This window comes from Pleurodeles waltl, chromosome 6, assembly GCF_031143425.1.
Source record: "Pleurodeles waltl isolate 20211129_DDA chromosome 6, aPleWal1.hap1.20221129, whole genome shotgun sequence".
In the NCBI taxonomy this organism is placed as follows: Eukaryota; Metazoa; Chordata; class Amphibia; order Caudata; family Salamandridae; genus Pleurodeles; species Pleurodeles waltl.
This window is the reverse complement of record NC_090445.1, coordinates 1,534,456,739-1,534,483,669: the sequence shown is the minus strand read 5'-3', so window position 1 is coordinate 1,534,483,669 and position 26,931 is coordinate 1,534,456,739.

The window sequence follows — 26,931 nt, the reverse complement described above, 5'->3', positions numbered from 1 at the left end:
ACCCCATCGCAGCAGCCTTACTGGGTCGTTTGCGCGCAGTTGCAGCAGTTGCGAAGGCATAGTCATGGGATATCCTCTAACAGTAATGGTTCCGCATTCAGTTGAAATTTTGTTGACTCGAACCAAAACTCAGCACATGACAAATGCTCGACTTACTAAGTATGAGACAATCATACTGGGGTCACCGAATGTTTCACTCAAACGATGTACTGTATTGAACCCGGCAACTTTACTTCCTGTTGAAAACACTGAAATTAACAAGGAGGAAGAATACGAACATGACTGTCTCGAGGTAACAGAATTATGTACCAAACCACGACCAGATATTCAGGACACACAGTTAAAAGAAAATGATTGTATCATGTTTGTTGATGGGTCCTGTTTAAGAGATTCTGTTGGAACACTGAGAGCTGGTTATGCTGTATGTACCATAGCTGGTATTATTGAGGCTTCCTGGCTTGAGAGAGTGTTCTCTGCACAAGTGGCAGAATTATTTGCCCTTACTAAGGCATGCCACGCAGCTGTGAACTTGAGAGTCACTATTTATACTGACAGCAGATATGGATTTGGAATTGTACATGATTTTGGCCAACTATGGTCACAGAGAGGTTTCATGACTTCTTCTGGTTCTCCCGTGAAAAATGGTGAACAAATAAAGGATTTGTTACATGCAATTCAGTTACCTCTTGAAATTGCCGTGGTGAAATGCAATGCTCATGTTAAGTCACAAGACTTTGTGTCCATGGGAAACGGTTATGCAGATCAAGTCGCAAGGTTTTGTGCATTGAACTGTATTTCGTTCAAGGAGCAGTGGGAATTGTTACCGCAAACTGAAAATGACACGTGTTTGAACCTTGCATTAAGGGTGGTTGATACTCTAGATGAGTTAAAAACATTACAAAGTCGTGCAAGCAAGGAGGAAAAACGTTCCTGGCAGAGAATGCAATGTGTACAGAGGGCTGATGATTTGTGGGTCTCAGAGGAAGGGAAATTAGTCTTACCAAACAGCCTTCTATCTCAGTTTGCCAGGCTATATCATGGACAGGCTCACCTTGGGAGAGATGCAATGATCAGGTCATTTGAAACTGACTGGTTCAACCCAAAATTCAGACATGCTGCTGAGGTTATCTGTCACAGGTGCATCATCTGCCAACAGATGAATGCTGGAAAGGGAACTGTGGTAACTTTGAGCCACATTGGGAGAGCCGGTGGTCCGTTCAGCACAATGCAAATGGACTTCATTGAAATGCCTGTTTGTGGAGGATTGCAGTACGTGTTGGTGATTGTGTGTGTTTTCAGTCACTGGATTGAAGCCTACCCCACACGTAGAAATGACAATCTCACAGTTGCAAAACTGGTACTTAGGGAACTAATACCAAGGTTCCGGTTTCTGGTCTCTTAGAGTCAGATAGGGGCAGACACTTCGACAATGAGGTGATTAAACTCTTGTGTGCCGCACTAGACATCGAACCAAAGCTGCATTGTAGCTACCGCCCTGAAGCATCAGGACTAGTAGAGCAAATGAAATGTACTCTGAAATCGAGAATGGCAAAAATGTGCGCAGCTACCAATATGAAATGGCCAGATGCGTTGCCCTTAGTGCTGATGTCGATGAGAAACACCCCTGACAAGAAAACAGGACTGTCCCCCATGAGATCCTCATGGGTAGAGCTATGAGGTTGCCCTCAGTACCTGCAAATGCTCTAGTGAATATCACAGATGATATGGTGTTGGACTACTGCAAAGGCTTGGCTGATGTGATACGCTCTTTCTCTCACCAGGTAGAAGCTAACATATTGCCACCGATTGGAGATCCAGGCCACACCCTACAAGCCGGTGACTGGGTGGTTGTCAAGAAGCACGTGAGAAAATCGTGTTTGGAGCCACGCTGGATGGGGCCGATCAAGTAATCTTGACAACTACCACTGCTGTGAAGTGTGCAGGCATTCCAAATTGGATACATGCCAGTCACACAAAGAAGGTAACGTGCCCAACTGACGAGGAACTTGAAGTTTCCGGCACAACAGTTCCAGAAAGAGAAGTCTCAGGGCCAGAAAACAGTCAAGAAGGAACTGAGACTGCAGGAGGGCCCACTGAGAACAGCCTCGTCCCTCAAACAGTGAATGAGTTCGAGAGAGGTGACAGAGTGCCTATCTCAGTAGAGGCAGCAGGAGAACTAAGTCAAGGAGAGGTTCCCTCAGAAGTAGACAGATACGGGTTAGAACTTGAACCCGGTACAGATCCAGAAGAAAAAGAAGAAGAAGAAGAAGAGGAAGAAATAATAGAAAGAGATCAGAGTGTGCCAGCATCCCCTGAGCCAGCCTCAGGTCCATCAAGAGAAAACACCATATCACAAGAGGAGGGTGCTGTCCAGCGTCCTGAAAAGGCACAACGAAAAAAGACGCATAAGGGTGATAACTGGCCAGAGAAACCACTCTTAAGGATAAGAAACATACAAAATGAAACAATAATAGAGGAAACTGATACATCTCGAGTGGAAGATCTAAGTGAAGGAGAACAGCAAGGTGAACGAAGGTTAAAAATAAAAAGAATCGCAAACAGAAGATATACAGGTCCTGAATGGGCGTATGCTACAACATCTGAATGGCAACAAGAATTCCTAGCATTCTGTTTTGATCGAGAAGTACCAGGCCAATACTACGGTACTTGAACTGATTCAAAGGAAAACTTGGTTAAAAATCGAAATTGAAAACTGAGAGAAGAGACTTATAGATTACCGAATGTGACATTAAAACCGGATTTGACTTGAGAAACCTGATTACGACAAGCTGCTAACCTGATTTGACAAAAGGGATCCTGGTGCGAGTGAAAACGCTGTAAATACACGCAGAGAGCAAGAAAAAAAAAAAGAGAGAGTTCTGAGTCATCCTCTAGTTGATTGTTATTCTGCTATCTGATTCTATACAGACATGGCTTATAATAGAGGTAGTAACAAGGGTAGTAGGGTGTGTGGTTGGTTAAGCCTTATAATAGGTATTGTGTGTGCAATAATAATTGTAGGAGTGATTGTGGGAATGCCGTGGTTGGAGAAAAAGACTATTAACGCTACTTCAAAACCTGAAACTACAACACTAATACAGTGGGAAAGATTTGAGCTGGATGCAAGGCACTTGCATGAGGGAACTAATTCAAAGGGGGAACTTTCTACTAATGTCTTCTATCGCTTGCTAAATGAGTATGTGGAGACCATGGATGGGAAAGACTGTTATGTGTGCACTAAGATTCCTTCATCTGTGCAAGAAGGGGTTACCTATCATAGCCTTCCTTTAACATACGGGATTAGTTGTAGCCTGCTACTAACCAAGAGCATGTGCAGTACTTTTATTCAAATCTGGATGTTGTGTTTTCCTTTGTGCCTGTGATTGAATTCTTGAATAAGCTAGCTAAGGAACATGATATAAAAATAGTTAGAGGATTCTTTGAGCCGACGCTTACATTTGGAACTGCTTATGCACATCGCAATAATCTGACTTGCTTACTATCACCTGTAGAGAAAAGTTTTTTAGATCACACTGATGATAGACACAAAGCTTTGAAAGAAAGATTAGAAAAAGGGCTAGAGAAACGCACGTATGCAAATGATTATGCTTACACTGCAATCAAAACACAAGGCAAATTAGCTATAGATGCATTACATGTAGGTAGGCTTTGTATATATAGGCCAAAATCTGAACAGGACAATTTGTTTGTGGGAACGAGTGAATGTAGACGTGTTTTTGTTTCAGAGCAAGTGGACATTTATGCTGAATGGACAGGATCCAGCGATCCCTGGGATCTATTACATCTGTGGACTTAATGCTTATTACCATCTCCATGGGGATGGTATGGGACATGTTATTTGGGGATAGTTTTCCCAAAGATTTACCAGATTGATGACTTAAAACAAATACCTAAAACGTCTGAATTACAACATGCTAGACAAAAACGAGAATCAGTGGCTGCTGTCATTGGTGATATATTTGGAGCTATAATCCCTTCAGTAGGGGTTATCTTAAATTCTATGAAGATTCAAAAGTTTTCTACTATTGTGGATAACATGCTGACAAATTTTACAGGGGCTATACTCCTGATGGATACTGAACTTGCTGCAGAAAGAGCTATGTCTCTTCAAAATCGGCTTGCTTTAGACATTCTTTTAGCAAAGAGTGGAGGTGTCTGCAAGATGCTCAACGAGGGCCATTGCTGCTCGTTCATTCCGGACAATAGTAAAAAGATCAGAGGTATGCTTACTAACCTAACTAGAGATAGTGCAGATTTGAAGGAACCCGGAGTTTGGGAGAAATTTGGAAAGGGCATTGCCAGAGTAGAGAGCTGGTTTACCAACATTTGGAATGGGGTACTTGCTAAAATACTAATGGGTCTACTAATTGTTCTGGCCTGTCTATTAGGATTATGGGGAGCATGCAAAATTAATGATAAAATTAAAAGAAATTGGACTAAAAGAACTAGAAGAAATGAAGAAAGTGAAAGAGAGAAAATGTTCAATGAAATCTGGGAAAGCTCACACAAGGGACAAGATGTTGAAATGCGCATTATGCGCAAAGTGAAAAATTAAAGTGAGGGGTCAAGAGAGAGTTTTGTGTGATGACGAGCGTCATCAGAGGAGGGACTGAGAGAGCGTAGATTTATATAACCTATATTAGAGTAGAATATCTATATTAATGTGTGATAATACTGCATAGAAAACTGTAATAATAGCAAACTTGCTTAAACACGCATCTGATTTGTGACTACGGTAAATGGCCACCAATGTATACGCAAACTAATATTAATGATTAAAATGTTTATGTTAGTTTCAATTAAGCTTATATTAATGTTCGTATTAATGAAACTGTATTAAATTTCCTCATAGGCCTTAAGTTAGCGTGAGCTGTAGTTTAGTTGCTCAGCTCTCATATTAAAATGCATTTTCCTGTTTTCCAGTGTGCTGACTCGCAAAGGGCCATGACCCTGCAAATGTTCTTTTTCTTCCAACTTGGAAGATGCATGTATCTTTGTAATTCCGTTCCCAACCGCATATTTGCCGCCTTAGTTTAAGTTTGTGTACAAAATTGAAACAAGTGTTGATTAATGTTATGTATAAGGTCACTTAAACCGGTGAACGACGAAAACTGCTGACCAAAGGACGTGCCAAGAGATGCCAAAAGATGAAGTAACCCCGGATGTGCCACCTCCAAAGACGTCAATTGTAAAGACCAATCAAAATGTCATGAATAATCGTGGGGTGACAATTGGGATTACCTAATGTTTAATTTGATAGGTTAAAGATAGTGGGGTATAGTAAATGACCAATAAAAGTTTGGGGGACTGTACTATGAAAAAGAGATACCAACCCATGTCACAGAAGGGTCATTAGAATTAGGTAGGGAATGCTATTGATTTTATCCAGAAACTCTGTCACTCTGTTCGGTGACCTGAGAATCATTAAAACCATCTTCATCTATAGACTGCCCATTTTTACACTTCTCCTCCTTATGAGGGAAGTGTCCCCTATGCCCTTTAGTTGAGTCCTGTTTGATGGCGTTTTGACTGATGTCCTGAAGACGAAGACTGATCCTGGGTGCCGACCTAATCTTTGGAGGGTAATTATGACAATGCAATTTGTAATTTGTCTCTTTGCTTTTCCTTTCTAGGTACCAACTGCTCATTTGTTAGAGACCATAGTTAGATGTTTTTCCAAATTGGTGTTCTAAATTGTTTTGCATGAAGCCCAACATGCTGATGCTAATCTGTGGTTAGGACAGGAGTTCACTTAGACTGACGCAAATAGACAAATGACTGAAATTATGCTATGCTGATTTCATACGTATATGACATTTGCTGTATTCTGATCTATGCTTGCGTCATGTTATGTTCTAATGTTTGTGATTCTCGCGTTAATGAAATCTTATCACAGTTGCCATATCGTGACTATGCTATTATGCTTCTTGGTATTGAGATTAACTCTTTTGCTCGTAGATTGTAATCAATAGGGAATAAAATACATAAAATTCTAATAAAGGTGTGGTTATTCATGGCTGAAAGGTCATGGTTGCGTCACTAAATTTTGATTAATGACTTTGACTAAAGTGAAGTGTATTGTGGTGATAAATATTGATGACATTATTGATATATTGATTGACATATTGATCAGCTGTCTTGTCCTACGGTGTCTCTCAACTGGGTCAAAAGATTAATTGGCCTAAAACGAGTCCTAATGTGTAATAAATTAACATAAAAGGACGCGTTAACAAAACTAAACTGCTATTGATGTTACTCAGTTGCTGAAATTCAAATGTATGTTATTTCCATTACGCACTTATTTTTATTGTTGACTTGTACTCTCGTTTTAGAGGGATTAGTTATTAATGCTTTAATGAAATTGAGATTCTTTAGAAGATTTGGTCAACCAGTGCTGTTTTTATATGTATACCATATGCTTTTGCGACTAATTTACAGTATATTTGCATTTTTAATCTAGGGCAATACATTTTCTAACTTATACTAAAGGAGTGGTTATTTATGACCAAATGGTGTGTGATAAGTTACTGACTCCAGAGGGTTTTACTGCTTGTTTGATGATAATTATGATGTATTGGGCTTAGGGTGGGAACTTCTTAAACGCAATCAAAAGGTCATCGAACCTCTAACGCGTCCCCTTATAAATTAAAGATAAGAAACCAAATAAGGTCAGACGCACTCACACAGGAGATCCCCAAAGTCAGTTCCAGGACAGAATATCCTGGACGGAACAAAAAAGAAGATATTGGAGTAGTATTTCTTTAACAGGACAGTGAAAGTACTAGAGGAGGAGAAGCAAAAAAAACAGTAATGAGACTTTTTGACCCCTGAACCGGTGAAAATATTTTGTTCCTAAATAAATTTAGAGGCATTCTGACCCTAATGTGTGGAAGCAAGTGCATGCAGATCTAAAGAGGCTATAAGCTTTACTAGAGCCACTATAGGAAGGATTCCTTGGAGAATGACCATTTTTAATATGTGGTACAAGATGTAAGAATTGCTTTACTTAAATCCAGGAGTAGATGGAAATTTCCTGAAGACTTTGAACCAGAAACAGCAAGGAATAAAATTTCCGACCTCCTTCTGCATCTAGATCTTGTACCTTTGCTCCTTTGATTGGATGCCTTTTGTCACTGATTTGGGCTACAAGAAGCAGGAGTCACCTGGACGAAATCTTCTGGAGTACTCAGAAAGTCTATGCAGTAGCTGTTCTCAACAACCTGGAATACCCAAGAATCTATGACTGAAGTCTGCCAGTCACTGAGAAAATTAATGAGCCCCTCTCACTTTTTTTGGAACACTCATGACATAGAACCAGCTGGAAGGGTACAGTGGGTGATTAAATTTGGAGCTGAGCGGTATCACAGAAGGCTGTGTCCGACCCATAATCCCAGCCACAAAAGGGCTAACTGGGTCCCTTCAAGGAAGAAGGTGGAGATCCAAAGTCTCAACACATTAAGCGGAAACCTCTTGGGATTGCTACCATGTCCAGGTCAGGCATTGCAGCATCATTGTCTGTCCCTCTGAAATAAAGGACGTTAGACTTAAGAAAACTTGAGTCACGGTTGATTATAAGATGTAACACAATGGAGCCAGGAGGAATGAATAAGGATGAAGAATTATCCGTGCATTTATATTGATAATAATATTTTTTTTATTCTAATAATAGGAGTCGTGAAATATGAATTTAAAATGTACTAAAACTTTTATGGAAATTGTTGAAGTTTTTGTCTGTTTTTCGTTGAAATGTCTCTTTTTTTCATTTCCATTGTTGATAGGAGGCATGATTACCAAAATGAATAAAAACCAAAGGAGCTATTATATCAAGAACTACTTAAAGAAGTAATTACATGGAAAAGAGCTGCAGATTTTGCGTGTGAGTATATTGGATAAAACATATAATATAGAAATAAAAAATAAAAAATAAAAAATAGAACAATATATTGTTTTGATTAGGGGATTGAATAAATGTACAGAATTTGGTTCTTGATAACAACAAATAAGGTTGTAAAAATTGATTTGGGAAATATGTACTTTTTTCTGTGTTATATGAAGTTAAGTAATTTTTAGTAGTAGGAACACATTTTAAGATGGCCGCCATTATTTCGAAAGGGATGTAGTCCGTTTTCTATGTTTATGTTTGTGGTTTGAGTTATAACAGGAAATGGAAGAAGGGCTCTGAATATCTCCTTGAACAAGGGAGGGGAGTCTCCTGAAACACGTTGGAGTGAATCATTGCCATTTTTGTTTATCTGTCTGAGTGAATAAACCTTTGATTGAAGCAAGTAAGTGACTGCGACGTCTTCTTCTGTGTTAAGAAGCAATTTTGGGAATTTGCAAGGGTTTGCGACCCTTTCGTAGTCTGCCGTGTAGGGCGCAGACCGAAACGCGACTGTGAAGCTTTGGTTTATATATATATATGTGTATATATGTATACCTAATTTTTATCTGCAAAACCTTTACAACAAATATACCTTTAGCATTCATTGTTTTACAAGAAATTCGTTGTAATGGTATGGTAATGGCATGTGGGATTCAGCCTTCGTTTTAAAGGCTTTTTTCATTTGGACCAGGAGTCAAAAAAGATGGAACACTTTTCCAGGAAGGTATTTTCAGCAGGTAGCATGACTCTAAAATTGCTACCTGTCTCCTTCGCAGGTATGACCATGCTTTATTGGAGTGGCTCTTAACCTTTTGACTGAGGGCCTGCCTGATTACGACCTTGGCTGATGGGATACTCTGTCACAAACGTGACAGATATGCCACCCGCCATTTTACATGTTCAATAGGATATAATGGAACTTGTAATACGGCGGACGGGATATCCGTCACATTTATGACAGAGTATCCCATCTTACAAAGTTGTAATCAGGCCCTGAGTCTTTATTAAAATCCAGGAAACACCCTCTAACCCCCTCCCCATACTAGACTGAATTAGTTTCAGAATTTGGTCATTATTGGCATTAAAGGACCCGGGTCTAAGCAATTTTGATGATTTGAACCACAAAACAATAGACAAAATTTTGGAAACAAGCATTCATCACACAAAAACACAAATGATGAAATATTTTGTTGAAATCACAAATATATATAAAAAAAAAATTAAAGCAAAGGTTAAGGATTTTCTAAATTGAATTGAATCCCTTTATCATCCATAGTATGTTCTGATTGATGCACCTGCACTGCTTCCACAAATCAGTCTGTAAATACAAACTTAGTCCCTCATTACAACCCTGTCGGTTGGTGTTGAAGCAGCGGTAATACCGCCAACAGGTCGGCGGTAACAAAAATTGAATCATGACCACAGCGGAAACCGCCAACACAGACAGCCACTTTAACACTCCGACCGCCACGGCAGTAGCAACAAACACCGCGGCGGTAACCGCCAAAAGCCAGGCGGAAGACAATGTACCGCCCACAGAATTACAACCCGCCCATCCGCCAGCTTTTCTGGGGCGGTACCAACGCCATCAAAAGCACGTGGAAACAGTACTTTGAAGGGAAACCACTCACCTCTCGACACTCAAGGAAGAACCAGGACGCCATGGAGCCCGAGCTGCAGATCCTCCCCATGCTGGTGTATCTGCTCATATACCAGGAGCACCAACGCCGGCGACGACAACCACAGTGAGTACTTCACTTAGCACACAGGGGAGGGGTGAAGGAAAAAGAGAGTGACGCACACACACGCAACAAGCAACATCCACACCCCCACCCTCACTCCAACACCATGCACACAAACACATGCAACAACATTACGTATACCCCCTGTAACCCTCAGGAATAATGCAAGGACAAAAGGAATGGAGTCAAATGAGCGTGATACTAGAAATACTTAGAAATTCATACATAAATAAATTAACAGTATGTACAATATATACAATATATACAAAATGAGGGACAATGTCCACACAAAAATAGTCCGTGGCCCACTGGGCCATAACACATAGGCCAAGCCCACACTTGACTCCTGCCTCAAAACGGAGAGAACACTGCAGGGCATCCGGTCGAAAACACACCAGCACCTCAGGGGGATGGGGAAGGGGGGCACCTCAGCCAGAAGATGGTAGTACGCCACTGCTCCTGGAGGGGGCTACATGCCCACTGCTTGGTCCTGGGAGTGCAAGGCCACAGTCTCTCAAGTGGGTGGTTTGCCCACTGCTTGGTCCTGGGGAGTGCAAAGCCACAGTCTCTCAAGTGGGTGGTTTGCCCACTGCTTGGTCCTGGGGAGTGCAAGGCTACAGTCTCTCAAGTGGGTGGTTTGCCCACTGCTTGGTCTTGGGGAGTGCAAAGCCACGGTCTCTCAAGTGGGTGGGTTGCCCACTGCTTGGTCCTGCGGTGTGCAAAGCCACAGTCTCTCAAGTGGGTGGCTCCTCCACTGGTTCTGGAGGGGGCCTTGTGCCTAGTGTGCTTCATCCTGCCGAGGATAGGGTGAGTGGATACCTTCTTCCACTGGTTCTGGAGGGGGTTTTGTGCCCAGTGTGCTTTATCCTGCCAAGGAGGGGGTGAGTGGATGCCCTCTTCCACTGGTTCTGGAGGGGGGCTTTGTGCCCAGTGTGCTTCATCCTGCCATGGATAGGGTGAGTGGATGCCTTCTTTCAGTGGTTCTGGAGGGGGCTTTGTGCCCAGTGTGCTTCATCCTGCCAAGGATAGGTGGATGCCTTCTTCCACTGGTTCTGGAAGTGGCCTTGTGCCCAGTGTGTATCACCCTGGCAAGGATGCAGTGAGTGCATGGCTTCTTCCACTGGTTCTGGAGGGGGCTTACTGCCCAGTGCGCTTCATCCTGGCAAGGAGGGGGTGAGTGGATGCCTTCTTCCACTGGTTCTGGAGGGGGCTTTGTGCCCAGAGTGCTTTATCCTGCCAAGGATAGGGTGAGTGGATGCCTTCTACCACTGGTTCTGGAGGGGGCTTTGTGCCCAGTAATGCAGCACTTGGGGTTGCTAGGTCACAGTCCCTCACCTGGGTATCAGAACCACGACATTTGCAGTAGCTAGGATGCATGATACTCTTTTGAGGCAGGGCTACAGTCCATCTGCCGGCAGGGACTGCTGCACAGTGGTGGTAGTGCCGGTGCTGGTGGGGATGCTGCCAGTGGTGGGGGGAGGCTCCAGCCCTTCCCCTGCAGCCTCGGACGGCTGCCCACTGGGGCTGCTGCTGCTGGCAGTGGTGCTACTTTCAGCGGTGCAGGTGGCAGTGCTTGCGGCAGGGCTTGCGGCGGTGCAAGTGGCGGTGCTGGCTGCGGTGCAGGTGCTGGGGCTGCCAGTGCTGGGGGGAGGCTCCAGCCCTTTCCCTGCAGCCTCAGACAGCTGTCCACTGGGGCTGCTGCTGCTGCTGACAGTAGTGGTGCTTGCTGGGGTGTAGGTGGCGGTGCTTGCGGTGGTGCAGGTGGCGGTGCTGGCGATTGCGCTGGCAGCCACCAGGCCTTCACCTGCAGGCTTGGACGGCTGAAGTGCCTTGGCTGGTGTTCTGTGCCCCTTCCTGCCCTTGGCAGATGGTGGTGTCACCTTGGGTCTGTCAGCTGGCGGGAGTCTTTGACTTAACCTTGCTGGGTGGGTGTGGCTCCTTCTCCTTGCTGGATGCTGTCCCCTTCTTGACCTTGCCAGATAGCGAAATCTTCTTGGCCTTGGCAGGGGTTGGTGGCACAGTGGCTGGGCTGACGGGTGCCCCCTGAGAGCCTCTGACAGCTGCAGAAACCACAGAAGATGTGGACTTGATGGCTGAGGTTTGGGAGTGGAGGAAGAGGGAGTGGTTGTAGGAGGTGTCAGTCTGGTGTGTTTGGGTGCATGAGCTGGATGCTGTCATGGGGTGGATGGCTGTTGGGTGGGTGTGTGCTTGTGTTTGTGTACTTTGGGAGGAGGGGTCACAGACACAATGGGAGAGGACACAGGGGACGTGTGCATGGATGTGGGGGTGGTGACTGCCAGTGAGGGGTGTGCAGTGATGGGCGTTCTGAGGTGCGTGGATGGTGTATGGGTGATGGTGTTATGTGGCTCAGAGTGGGTGGGCGCTCCTGGTTTGTCTCTCTCTCAGTTGGCAATATTTTTTATCATTGTAAGGGATTGTGGATATTGTGGGTGTGTCTTTTATAGTGTTGTCGGTGTGGTGTGTGTATGTGTGTCAGGTGTGTGCATTTTGAATTGTCCAATGTGATGTTGTTTTGTTAGTGTGTGTACTGCCAATGGCTTACCGCGGTTGAAAGACCGCTGCAGTGATCCATGGGTGCTGATGCTGTGGGTGTATTTCTGTTGGCGTAACGGTGTGGGTTTTGGTACTGCCAATTTATCACTGACCTTTGGGCTGGCGGACTTGAGTGGGTGTCTGTATAGTGGCGGATTTCTCTGTGTGGGTCATAATAGGGGTAGCAGTATACCACCACGGTATCTTGGCGGCCATCAGCACGGTGGTCGGCAGCATTTACCGCCAAGGTTGCAATGAGGGCCTTAATGTTTAGCCTCCTTTTTCAAGTGTTCAGTCTTACATGTTATTTCTTTATTGATATACACTTTATTATTCTGTTAATCTTATATTATCTAAGCAATTGCAGATCACCTGAATAGGCGTCACGGACTACCAGGGGTCCACGAACTACAGGTTACGAGCCTCTGCTTCATTGAATTCTGCACAATCAGCCATCCTTAACTCACTATTGGAAATACAGGCTCAATTTACAGAGTTGTGGTGAACTGGACAAGCCGCTGTGAGAAAAGTTAGGCCTACATACAACAGACTCACTGGCAAATACAATGGGCACATTGGTTTCTCTTTATTTTCATGCCTGGTTCAGGAATTCAGGTTTCTTTCAATATGTCCAGAATACATTAATGGACTTCCCATTTGATGGACTTAGACTATTTGGTGCTAAGGATGCCTCAGCAGAGAGTTAAGGAAAGCAAGGCCACAGCTAGCTCTCTTGGTCTTCAGTCCACACCTAGGGCCTCATTTATGCCACCCTGTGCCACCAAGAAAGGGCAGAAATGCACCGTAACTGCAAGATATGGCACATTTCTGCCCTCGCCCCCCGCACTCGCACCCAAATTGCTGCTATGAGCCAAAGCAGGCACCCTTACACTATAGTGCAAGGGTGCCTGCATTGTGGGGATGATTGTTATTGTGCAGAAAGGGACACCTTCCTGCACAAAAACAATCACAAAGGGTGTTTTCCTCCTTCTATGTGTGGTGCAGAATGCAGCACATATAGAAAGAGGAACAAACAGTGAGAAATAAAGTTATTTCTCCCCATTGCATCACTCTTATGCCACCCCTGAGGTGGTGTATGAATCAGACAAATTCCCAGACTTGTAAATATGGAAATGTGTCATGCTGAAAGGGGTCCATATTTACAAGGCCACGAAAAGCCACGCAAGGTGGCCTTGCTTGGCCTTGTAAATATGGGCTGTCACACTGCGCCACAGGAGCATAAAAGAAATTATGATCTGGTTGTGCAGTGTGCCACTATGTCCTCGTAAGGAAGGTCTTCGAGATTATAGACGATATAAGACTTTTCCTTTCGAAGGCATCAACAATCTTCAGTTTAGCATCAACAACCACATGCAAATCCCCGCTAAAAACAGTACAGGGGACAGACAGCGTTCCCTACTTCATCTTGCCTCCTCCTCTTCTCCAGACACTTCAGTGATAGCAGCCCTAGTTCCACCTTCTATGAACACACTCTACTCGTCGGTGGACAGGTACCCTCTTTTCCACAAATGGGGAGGACCATTACCTCAGACCTTTGGGTTTTGCAAATTGGGAAAGGGGGTATGCGCTACCATTCCTACATCCCCACCCCTGCCATTTCCCCCACTATCATGCAATCCTGAAAACCCATCTGTGTTTTCTTCAACAAGACATCCAATCTTTACTCCTAAAGGGCATAGTGTGGTTGGTTCTGGAGCAGGAAAGGGTTTAGGGGGCTACTCTCTGTATTTCCTGATCCCCAAAAATGTCTGCATTCTCTACCTGATCCTACACCTCAGGCTTTTGAACTGGTTCCTCAAAAATAAAAAGTTCAACATTCTGTCTATAGCGCAGGTTCTGCTTGTGCTGGAAATGGAAGACTAGATGGTGTCTTGCAATCTGCAGGATGCCTATTTCACATCCCTATCTGGCAGATTCACAAAAAGTATCTTTGCTTCACGGTCAGATCCAACATTACCAGTTCTCAATCCTTCCATTTGACCTCATTTCTCCACCTTAAGTTTTCACGAAGGTAATGGCAATGGTTGCAGCCCATCTCAGATGATCAGGAATTTCAGTATTCCCTTAGCTCTTTGACTGCCTCATCAGGGCTTGTTCATTGGAGATGATATTCCGTCACTTTAAAATAGGATCTCAGTTATTGTTGAACCGGGGTTTCCCAATCAAATAAGCCCAAATCTCACCTTTTGCCCTCTCAGCACATCCTGTTGATAGGGGAAATTCTGGACACCATATTGATTTGATCTTTCCCTCCCCCTCGGAGGATTCAGGACATTCAGGCTAAGAATCCAATGATTCAGGATGGAGTGACCACCCCAGTGCTGATGGTCTTACACATGCTAGGCTCCTTCATTCTGTTGGTCTTCCATGCATGCAGTGGCGTAACATAGTCCCCCGCAGCCCCAGTGGTGTGGGGGGGCCCCTGAGCTCCTTGGAGCCCCTCAGCACTGTACCTGGCCTGAGAGCTTCTGATTGAGTGAGGAGAGGGGCCCTCCATGCACCTTTCATTGGGGCCCCTCAGGTTTCACTACGCCACTGCATGCATGCTGGCACATGATGGCCCGCCAATGATACCTCCAAAGGCAGTGGTTTCAACACAATGGAGATCTACAAACCTGCATCACAATTTCCAGCAACATTGCAGCGGATCTGCAGTGGTGGAGTGTGAGTGACAATCTTTTTCAAGGGAAGCCGTTTCACCAGCTTATGTTGGCAACAGTAACCACGGATGCATCCAACCTAGGGCAGGGTGCTCACCTGGAGGAACTGAAAATCAGATGCCTCCGGTTACCAAAAGTACAGGTCCTGCACATCAGTCTTTGAAAATAAGGGCAGGTAAGTGAACTTCAAACGTTCAGTGTGAAGCTTCCCTTTACCTTGTTCTTTACTGACAAACTAGTTTTGAGAGCCAGGGCTGCCATCCAGCCAAACGTGGTTACTCCCTTTCAACTTAGCTCATTCTATCACTCTTTCCACGTTCTACCCTCCTCCACATCCAACTAAAGAGAGGAAAGACTTAGGTGGTCATTACGACCCTGGCGGTCGGAGACCGCCAGGGGTGATGTAGCGTCCGTACCGCCAACAGGCTGGCGGTACGGAGGCCCTCATTACGACGCGGCGGTAGCGCCGCGGTCGCACCGCCGGGGCCGGCGGTTTCCCGACATTTTAGCCCCGGCAGTGATAATCCGCCAGGGCAGCGCTGCAAGCAGCGCTGCCCTGGGGATTATGACATCCCTACCGCCAGCCTGTTTCTGGCGGTTTGCACCGCCAGGAAGAGGCTGGCGGTAAGTGGTGTCCTGGGGCCCCTGCAGGGGCCCCCTAACAGGGCCCCGGCCAGCTTTTCACTGTCTGCATAGCAGACAGTGAAAAGCGCGACGGGTGCAACTGCACCCGTCGCACGGCCGCAACACCGCCGGCTCCATTAGGAGCCGGCTCCTATGTTGCGGCCTCATCCCCGCTGGGCCGGCGGGAATGTCATAATGGGGGCCGCGCGAGTGCGGCAGCATTGGCGGCCGCACGCCGGTTACCGCCTGGCGGGCAGCGGTAGCCGCCCGCCAAGGTCGTAATGACCCCCTTAATTTTCTTGATTCCAAAAGAGCAGCCAGCTTCTATATGGACAGAACACATGAAATCAGTCTGGTTGATCTGCCATTAGTGGGATACATTGGAAATAGGAAAGGCAAGGCAGTCTCAAGATGGATCATCCTGTATATCAAGATCTGCTATGCATGGCACACAAGGTGTCTCCAGAAGGTATTTGTGTTCATTTTATCAGAGGGAAATCTTGTACCTTAACACTGGGGAGAAGAGTACCTGTGGCTGATAGTTGCAAGGCAGCAACTTGGTTGATCCTTCACACTTTTGCAAAACACTATTGCTTGGATTACGAAGGGAGGAGGGACGGTCACTTTACTTGTTCTATTTTTCTGAATTTTTTGGTATAGACAGTCATGCATCAGCCTCCAGGTGTGTAACTGCTTGGGGAATGTATTCAAGAGGGGAGGAATCTGGTCCATCAGAAGAACAAATTATTTACGTTTAGTAATACATTTTGTGGTGGATACTGTATCTACCTGCAGATTCCTCATGGACCCACCCACCTCACTGCTGCATGGCTGTATATATCAGTGGCTCTGATCATCTGTAAACTTTATTTCAATGAAATCTGCACCTATATCTTTCATCTTAGTTTCATCCGTTGGCCTCGAACCTGTGCTAAACAGGCATTTGCAATGGAATAGGTCGCACATTTGCTTGAGTTAGAGCTATTGGCATTGTAAATATATAATTGGACTTTTCTTGCCACATAAATTGGTCAACCAATTTGGTCCTCTCTGCCATATAATCCAGTGGCCCTGCATATAGCTAAAGCACTTCCATTTACCTTTTCCCTCTATCTGCAGCAAAAAATGAAAATATTGTCATTCAGCATTCTAATTTAAACCTGCCATGCTAATTAGAATAGAATACCACTTTCACCACCCCACCATCAGAGTGGCTGGCTGACTAAAGTATTGCTCAAGAGAGCAAAATAAGTTGTGTAACGTGAAACATAAGAGAACATGTATGCTACTTAAAACATTTTTCTCTTACAAACTTTAAAACGCTCACATGCAAAAATAGCTCATTCTTTATTGTAGTGATCTTGACTTTAAGGGTACTTGTGACGGGCATGCAATCTTAAGTATGTGAGCTTCAAATTAGTCTTGTAGCAGAGACATTCTAAACACATACCTTCTCTGAGTGGCAAGCTTAGCGACAGGAATCGCTTACACAGAACTTCGGTCATTAGCAACACCTGGATTTCAGTGATGAGTGAAGCAAGACAAAAGCAGACAGTTTCCATGCCACCACATCCTCATGTTGCTGGAGGCTTGGCAGGGTGAGGCAGCACAGGAGACTGACACTCAGCCGCACTCAAAAGCGTAACAAAATGCAAAAATGTAAGTATAAAAAGTAGACACATTGAGAAAGTTGTGCATTTCAAGAAGAGTGCCAGGCATCAATTGTTCCGCCACCAATAAAGCCCCACTGCAGCACCTAACGTCTGTTTTTGTGCGTGACATCAAATCTCACCTCACTGCCCTCCATGTTCTCTATGGCCATCTTCTGCCAAGGATCTGCAGGCTGAACTAGAGGTATCTTCTAAAGCAAACAGGATGAACAAAATCCCTAGGTATAGAGCGACTAGCAGGGGCAGCTTTTCTTCCTCCGTCTCTTCAAGAGCTCCTCCTGCACACAACGCTCTTGCGAAGGAAAAAGGATCAGAGAAAACAAGATAAAGAATGGAGGGGGTGCTGAAGTAGGGAATTTACAACACGGACAGCATGAGGAGGAGAGTGGGGACTAAAGGCAATACAGACAACGGGTCAATGAAAAGCAGTATCTGTGGCCGCGGTCAGAGATAGGGAGCAGAACACGAGCAGGATACTAACAAAACAAGCCAAGGCAAAGGAAAAAAGTAGTGCGCCGACACTAAAGTAAATGGCTGATCATGCAATAATCCATGTAGCAAGGTCAATCTCCAGGGCGGGAACAAAACAGCCAAAAGGCTGGACAAAAGTAAAGCATTTACCAATTAAACCAAAGGAATTTTGAAAGGTAGACTAAGGAACGAATTAAAGTGATGGGCATGGTGAAAACCCACAGAAGTACATTACAACATGTCAATAGACAGTGCATGCGTGCTCCCAGACTCGACCTAAAAATGGATGGTAACTGACATCAGCATGCCAACAGGAGCGTTTTATGGCTCCAGTGACATCACACAGTGCCACGTTTGGAGCTCTAATGGAGTCTTCACCCCTTATCAACATGGGAGACCAACTGAAACGTTTTTGGATTCTGTCTGGCACTTGAGATAATCAAAAGAGGAAGAATGTGCAGGTAGATACAGTGCCCACCTGTAAAAGCATTAACGCGGGAAAGTAACTTGTTTGTTTGTGTTTTAAATGCTGGTCGCGGGCTGCTCGAGCTTTGTAATTTCACTGCGGTCTCTGCTTGTATTCAGTGTAAATGCATCCATAGTTCAGAGGCAGAACAGCCTCACATTCATTGTGAAGAGTGTTGCAGAAGGGACGTTGCTCCTTTGTGTTGACCTGCTCTCAGGGCTTTCACTGCTCGTGAACTAGGCTCAATGTCTCTCTGGCTCTACATATCTTCTTTGAACACAGACACAATCCCCCACCAGTCAAACTCATCCTCTGTGTTAGGAATGTCCTGCACAGTGGGTTGTTGTACATTTTAGTCTTTAGGAAAAAGTAGGATCTGGCGCCTACTTTGGTAAGGGGCGCTGTGTTTAAAAATAACGTATGGGGTTAAAAGCACATGCACTTCCTTGCATCCAGCAGTCTCAGACAACAATAATCCAACAATAAAATGTCAAGGTACTTCTAGTGATTAATGTTACTGCTGGTATTTTGACTCATCATATGCCTGCTGCCAGGTACGTGTATCATGCAGATCACAAAACTGATTGTGAGTGAACTATGAGTAGCACTTAAAAAAAAAAAATGTATGTCAGAGGGCGATTTTGAAGAGACAATGCGTACTGTTGGAAAGTCATAGTGAGGGAATTAGTGGAGAAGGAGATCGTGGAGGGGGCACCTAAAAAGACTGGCACCAGGCGCAATCAGTGCTGACGCTTGTGAAAGATGACTTTACTGACTAATGATTTTCATGTATTATGGGTTGAGAATTTGCATAGAAATTGACTAATATAGAAAGTAATGTGCAACTTAGAAAATGTGTCCACTTGAGTGGCCACCATTAAATACGAAATGCTTTTATTGAATGCATAATATTATTAGTTGAAATGTAGGAGTAAAGAAAATTGTAGTAGTATGTCACATACATGTTTTTTCTGCTATGTATTTGCTTCTTAATTATAGGCCTTTAATTAGCGAGGTTTGAGCTAAGTCTACACAGCCTCATATTAAGCTGCAATGTTTAATAAAATTGTGGGAATATATTCCTAGAGAAATCAATGCATTTATTGTCCACACTATGTTGACCAAACGTTAGCAGATGTCTTTGACTTTCTCATGAGAACTGCCTGTTAGAATGTCTTGTATTAGGAGTTGTTACTTTGTATAATTCGATGCGTGAGACAGCGATGTTTTCAGGAACCAACAATGGATGCACTGACTGGAGTACGGATTGCTACAAGATGATTACCTGACCAGTCTGACGATGAGAAAAGGAGAAGAGGAATCAATCATCAACATGTGAAAGACAGTTTAGTTATATCTTAGATTTGGATTTTTATTTCTAGTGGACTAATTGTAAACATACGATTTTCTGACCAATGACAGGGTGGGAAGTTCTTTAGGACATTCTAACTTAGCCCGACAGCAGAGAGGGAGGAAAGGCTCATTCTATTCTGATTTTTCCCTGTAGTTGTTCTGTTTGAGGAGTTGAACAGTCCCTGATGACTTTATTTCTATCTTTAACTTTATTCCTCAAGTTTCTAATGCTGAATGTTGATACCTTAGAGGTTGCCTCTTGAATGGTTCAAATAGCTTAGAGTCCCAGTCTCTGAAGCATCCCCTTTCACTGCCCGTTGCTGAAGCTGACCAGACAGATGTCCAACTGACGAAGAAAATCACAGCTTGCTGATCCACATGAGGAGAGGTATAACAAAATGCTATTGTCTTTGTTATAGGTTTTGTTCGTTGTTTCTAGGTACCAACAGCTATTTTGATAAAGCCATAGTTAGATGTTTTGTCCAAATTAACTTTAACAAAAAATTGTTTTGCATGAAGTCCAAACATGTTATTCTAATCAGAAGGATAGTTAGGGAGTGCTGGAAATTTTAACAATTTACTATTAACAAATAATTGATGTTGCTCACCTGTTGAATCTAGATGTATGCTGTCTCTTCTGCACAGTTATTTTTGATCTTAATTTGTACTGTGACTCTCAAATGCTTAATTGCTAATGCTTTAGGTAAACTGAGAATCTTTAGAACATTTGGTTAACCGTTGTTATTCATGTATGTTTACCATTTGGTCTTGAGACTAGTTTACGTGACATTAGCATTGTTAATGTAGGGGAATAAACGTTCTAACTTTTACACAAGTTGTGGTTAATCGTGTTCAAATGGGACATGGTGTGTAAAGATGACTGATTCCAAAGAGTATTTGACAATATTTATTGATTATGATGATGTAATCGCATTGAATTATGGACTTATGGTGGAATCGCTCTAAGTGTAGTCAAAAGGACTATCGAACCTCTAACGTGTTGCCTTATAAATTAACAATAAAGGACCAAATAAGGACAGACGCACTAACAGTTGGCCTTAAGAGGCCATCTCAAGGTCCTTTTTCCCCCTAGATTGTGCTAGAGGTTTTATGGTTAGTCTCCTTAAGCTTAAGGTCCTTTTTCTTCTTAGATTGTGATAGAAGAGACAGACGGTTAATCTCCTTAAGAGAGTAATACAATTAACAGATTGGGTAGAGGAGTTGGTAAAGGTTGAGATTTCCAGATTCGATGATACAAAGTGAAAAGATTATGCCCCCATCATGAGATTGGCAGGCGGCAAACTTGTACCACCATCAGGCCACCTGTATGACCTGAACACCACCTACCCTATAAAGAGTTCGCCACAGGGCCGGTGGGTGGAAACATTGTTTCCATCTGCCAGCCCTGCGGTAAACAGGGCCTTAACATTGATGCCAGCTCCAATGTGGCGGTGCGGTAGGTGCAGCAGCACCCATCGCACTTTCCACTGCCCATAATACGGGCAGTGGAAAGCACATCAGCGCTTTCCATGGGGGCCCCTGCAACTCCTTTCTGCCAGCCTTTGCATGGTGGGGCTACCGCATTGCGAAGGCTGGTAGAAAGGGGACTCGTAAACCCCAGGGCAGAACTGCAAGCAGCGCTGTCCTGGACGACTATAACCACAGAGCCTGCAAGGATGACCGCTGGCGGCAACCTGCCGGTGTCAGCAGTCCAATCGAGGTGGCTCTGCCACGGTCGTAATGTTGCGCTCAGACCGTCACTTTGGCGGCAGTCTGACTGAGATTGTGACGGTCATAATTGGGGCCTATGTCTCCCTAAGAACCTACCATAACTTTCCCAAAACCTTGGAGCTTGCCAATGCTTGTTTGAGGAGGTTCTCAGCATTTCTAGTGATAGTGTGAATAAAATAGGTTTTGCGCTTGCACAGCTTAAGTAAATCGTAGGTGAATTGTGATATTTGAGAGTGTTTAGGGAGTTTGCGTACTCCAGATGAAGTTGTTTAGGGAGTTTGCATACTCTAAACTGTGAGAGTAGGGAAGTCATCGAACTTCACATGTGTGTGGCGCTTTGTGCTAAAAAATTGACCATGTGGTTGTTGGTATATGGACCCTGTGTGGTCTAAGAATCCAGAGTATTGAATAAGTGCATGAGACCCTTGGTTTATGTTGTAATTTGTCTGTTCAATAGGTCATTCAGGCGTGGTTGGCAAACTCAAGAGTGCATGTTAAAGGAGTGTTAGCTTTCGACAGAGATTTGGTGAATCCTATGTACACCATGGTGACCCAATGATCAGTTGAGGGTAAGATTCACTGGTCGAATTTTGCTTGTGAGTCAGGGACACTTAGATAGAAGGAGTATCTGTCAGAGCGAAATGCAGCAGTGAAAAATCTGTAAGGTTTCTGAAGCAATCTAAAGAGCAGCAGATGTGTTACCTACCTGTAGTAAACAGACAAGTTGTGTGTTGATTTTATTTGGTGCTCGCAATATTTCTATTTAGTTTTGCATGGATCTGAGTTTGGGAGGGCAAGCCGAACGACTTTGTCAGCCGCTGTACCTGTCAGTGTGACGTCATTGGAGCTGAGTTTGGATAGGTCGGTTAGTGTGAAAAGCTGCAAACGGATTGGTGGACAACCGTGAAGTGTAATTGGTTGATAAGGTCGGCAAAAAGGATTTTAGGATTGAAAGTCACTTCCTGATTTGATTGAAAGTAGCGTAAATTACAGAAATAATTTTTTTCAAAGCTTTAAGAATGCCCTAAGGGAAGACACGTTCATTCCAACTAGAATAGGAGAAATTACACCGCCAGAAGGTACACACGCTTATATTGTATTTAAAGAACAAGGTGCTGTGCCACGTCTTTGGCTGAAACAATGGTGCAAAGAAACAGAGAGAGATGGGAGCTTAGCATTACCTGCCTATGAGATATTTGATTTGAAGATTTTGGAGAATTTGAGGAGCGTACTGTATGATTTGAAACCTCCTCCGAGACCTGCACAGTTTGAAACATTAGCTATTTGGGAATTGGAAGCAAGACAGCAACAGCGACTGAAATTGAAGAGAAGAATGAGAAAAGTGGAGAAATCTTTTGTAGAGGCTAGATGGGTTAGTGAGCAAAGATTTTGGAGAACTGAGACTTTACAGGGAATTAAGTTGTTTCCGGCAATTACACATGAGAACGGGAACAAGGCTAAAAAGCTAAGGAGAGGGATTCCTATCCTTCAGACAACAGAGAGCAGAAATCCACAGAGTTTAAAAGGCTTTACACACACAATGAAAAGTCAGATGATGACGAGTTTATTTTGCAGTTATTGAGAAATCATCCCTAACCATATGTAGCACATGAGAGAGGTTCAAGCACCAGTGTAGACCCTACAGCTCCAATACCAATTGACTCTACACAGGGCAATATACAGGTTAGTCACAATATTCCAGCTGCTTCTGCAATTCAAATGCCATTGCCGCAGATTCATATTCTTAGAATTTATCCACATTTACCTATAAAAGATACTGCAATAAACTTAGTAGTGCCAACAGGACAAGCTGCCTACATGAGACAGGTGTATCAGAAGTCGACATTGATCCAGATAGAGTCTACCCTGAATTTGATTTCCCTGATGCAGACACAGAGGATCCTGAGATACACTCCCATAACAGGATCACAGACAGAAATGTCTGCCTTGGCAAGTCAGAATACAGGAATAATTTACCCTGGAGATCCAAATGCCCGATCAAGTCCAGATGCAGGCGTCAGTACCAGTTACCATAGGTCGGGTAATACAGTTGCCCAAAGAAATATTAAAGACAGAACAGAAAATCCTGCACCCAAGTATAGCGAGGGAGAGGTCGATGAAAGAGCAGGAATCATGACTCCCATAACACCGACATTTGATGGAACAGGTCCTTTAATCAATTTAAGTTCTTTTAGGACCACCCCCCCAAATAATCAGAGAAGATTCGATGTAGGTTCCAGTCCAAGCAGGGTAAAACCAGAAACTCCAAGCCTAACGTTACAGTAAGTGCCCGGTATAAGTAATAGCATTTCATTCCAAGGTTTAACAGCTCAGCAGTTGACTGGATGGTTGGAGAAGTTGAGTAGCATCCAAGGAGATTCCACTCGAGGAAGTGCTTTGAATTTGACCAGGCTTAGATTAGAGGCAGAAGACTTAATCAAGGGAAAAATGGGGTTGAACAGAATTGACTCTTTCTGAGAAGATGAGTTACGTTACTTGTGCAAGCTGATTACCAAAAAAGCAGGAATAGTATATCAGATATTGACAGACTTGGCTGACAAATATAACATTGAAATTGAGAAAACAAAGCACTTAAAGATGAGTTACAGGATGGAGTTTGACTCAAAGGACTTTGAAAACATGAGAGTACCGGGAATGAAAATTCACATTAGGGAATTAATGCAGAGCATTCAAACATGGGGAGCATTAGGTAAGTTGGAAGGCAGATGGGTGAAGAAAAAAGACAAGAAGAAAAGGGATTCTGCGAATCTTACTGTGACTGTGCAGCAGGTTGAGGATCCAGTGAAAATCTTACCAATGACAGAGATTCCCAGAGGGAATTTTTACCACGTCCCTGAAAGGAGAAGTGACATTTTGTCATTTACAAATGATTATCCCAGGTTGAGAGAGAAGCCATTAGAGTCTTAACAACAAACAGATAGGTTTGTGAAACTTGCAAAATGCCTGTGGGAGGATTTGAACACCCTGTTAGAAATTGTGGTTCCAGCAGACTTGTGGGTCGAGTGCAAAAGGAGTGTAGATTGGCCGACAAGAGAACCTCAGAGAGATCCGGCAACAGGTGCATTGTCTCCTGTCGTAATAAAATATTACTATAAGGTGATTGAATTTTTGAAGACAAGAATTTTGTCCAAGAACATTGACTGGCAGCGAATAGACAGGACAGCTCAGGAATGAAAGGAGTCAATACATACATACTATGAGAGATTGTTGCAGGCATTTAAACATTACAGTGGCACAAAAACAATTGAGCCAAAAGACATGATTCATTTTGTGTTCTGATTTGTTGAAGGATTGAGACCCGAGATTACCCAGATTATGAAGCGTCATTTGATTTGTTGGCAAGCAGAGCCGATTCATGAAGCATTACAGTATGCAAAGTACTGTAGTGATGAGACTGAGTTGAAGCTAGGAAAGTTGAAAGAAAAGGCAATGGTGATGCAGAGATGTAGATTATAGTGGCACAATCAGGAATGCAGGGAAGTTTTCCACAGCAGCAGCAGGGAAACATGTGGCTACAGAACCAGATGAAAGGTAGAAGTCGTGGTGGAATTGGAAATGTGAACCATGGTCCTGGTTTGAATACAGTTGTTTCTTAGAATGAGGTGCATGGAATGAAAGGAATGTTACCATGTCGCGCTTACGGAGGCCTCAGACATTGGAAGCAGGAGTGTCCGATGTTAATGCAGGAAAGTGTTGTTCAGCAGACGAACAAAATCAATTCTTTCCCAAATATGAGAGGACCTGTAACAAGAGGTCAAAATCCAAATTTCTAAAGTAATGTGAACCAGGTGCAAGGTTTTCAGCCTATGCAACAGATGCTAGTGCAGCGTTTGCAGATGCCACAGGCACAGAAAATACAAACTCAAGTTCAAAGGGTACCTAGACAGCAAATTCAAGTACCTCAAGCCCCAATGGAGCAGCAGCACGTGATGTTTCCTCAGCAGGTCACAGGTCAAATGCTTAATCAGTGTCATACCACAACACACCAATACTCATTACACAGCGAGGATGTGGTGAATGATTACTGGGTGAGCAAGAGTTTGAGTGAAGAAGAATGCGTGTTAGCAGCTTCATTAGAAGTAGATCAGAAAGGAAAATGAAGGAAAAGTGATGGGTCACAAGGTCTCATTTTTAGTTGACACAGGAGCTACATGTGCTACACACTCTACAGTGAGAACTGAAAAAGTTCCAAACCTGCTCCTTTGCAGATCGTAGGAGTTGCAAACCAGTTACTGACAAACCCAATTTACAGAACCAGGTCAGGTTAAAATTGGTAACTTTAAAGGATTACACAAATTCATAGTTTGTGATTCGAGTCTGGTATCTGTACTGGGAAGGGACTTCCTATGCAAAACAAGATGTTCAATTACTTGCTCAACTGATGGAATTGCCATTCAGAAAAACAGTGATGATGACGATGATTCGTCCACAGGAACAAATTGTGATACAGTGAATGAGGAGTACCCTTTGATCAGTTTCTTTCCAGTTTTCACAGTGAGAGATCTTCCTTCTGACTTACAGGGAACAGTTAAAATGAAAGTGTGGGATTTTATAGGAACACACATTGGTCTTTCCCCCAGATTCCTCAATACCACGTGACACAGGACACGACTGAAGGGATTGCACCCATAATTGTGGAATCTGTAAACGAAGGTGTTTTAAAAAAAGTGCTGAGCAGCCCATGTAACTCACCGATAATGGGATTGCGAAAACCATGTGGGAAATTTTGAATTATTCAGGATTTGAGGAAAGTAAATGATATAGGGGGTCATTCTGACCCTGGCGGTAAATACCGCCAGGGCGGAGGTTGGCGGTAGCACCGCCAACAGGCTGGCGGTGCTCCGCCGGGCATTCTGACCGCGGCGGTACAGTCGCGGCCAGAGGCGGAAAGCCGGCGGTGTACCGCCGACTTTCCGCTGCCCATGGGAATCCGCCATGGCGGCGCAGCTTGCTGCGCCGCCATGGGGATTCTGACACCCCATACCGCCATCCTGTTCCTGGCGGTTCGCCCGCCAGGAACAGGATGGCGGTATGGGGTGTCGAGGGGCCCCTGGGGGCCCCTGCAGTGCCCATGCCAATGGCATGGGCACTGCAGGGGCCCCCGTAAGAGGGCCCCACAAAGATTTTCACTGTCTGCTGTGCAGACAGTGAAAATCGCGACGGGTGCCACTGCACCCGTCGCACCCCTTCAACTCCGCCGGCTCAATTCTGAGCCGGCTTCCTTGTTGACGGGGCTTTCCCGCTGGGCCGGCCGGCGGTCTTCTGGCGGTCGCCCGCCGGCCCCGTGGGAAAGCCAGAATGACCGCCGCGGTCTTTTGACCGCGGAGCGGTCTTTCGGCGGAAACCGCTTGGCGGGCGGCGACCGCCGACCGCCGCGGTCAGAATCACCCCCATAGTGATTAAGGCCCTCATTACAACCCTGGGGGACAGTGGAAAACCCCAAAGAGGCCGGCGGTCATTACCGCCCCATTATGACATTGGCGGCCGTCACTAGACCGTTGGCGGTATCAGGACCCCGCATACTGTCATGGATTTCGTGGGGTTTTCTACCGCCACGAAATTCATGGCGGTATGTACCATCAGTGCCAGGGAATTAGTTCAATGGCACTGATTGGGGTCTCCACCCTCCCCCTCCCCTGAGTCCTCCCCCAACACCCTCGACCCCCCTACCACTCCCAAAGGTAGTAGGACCCCCCACCCCCATTGAAACCCCCAC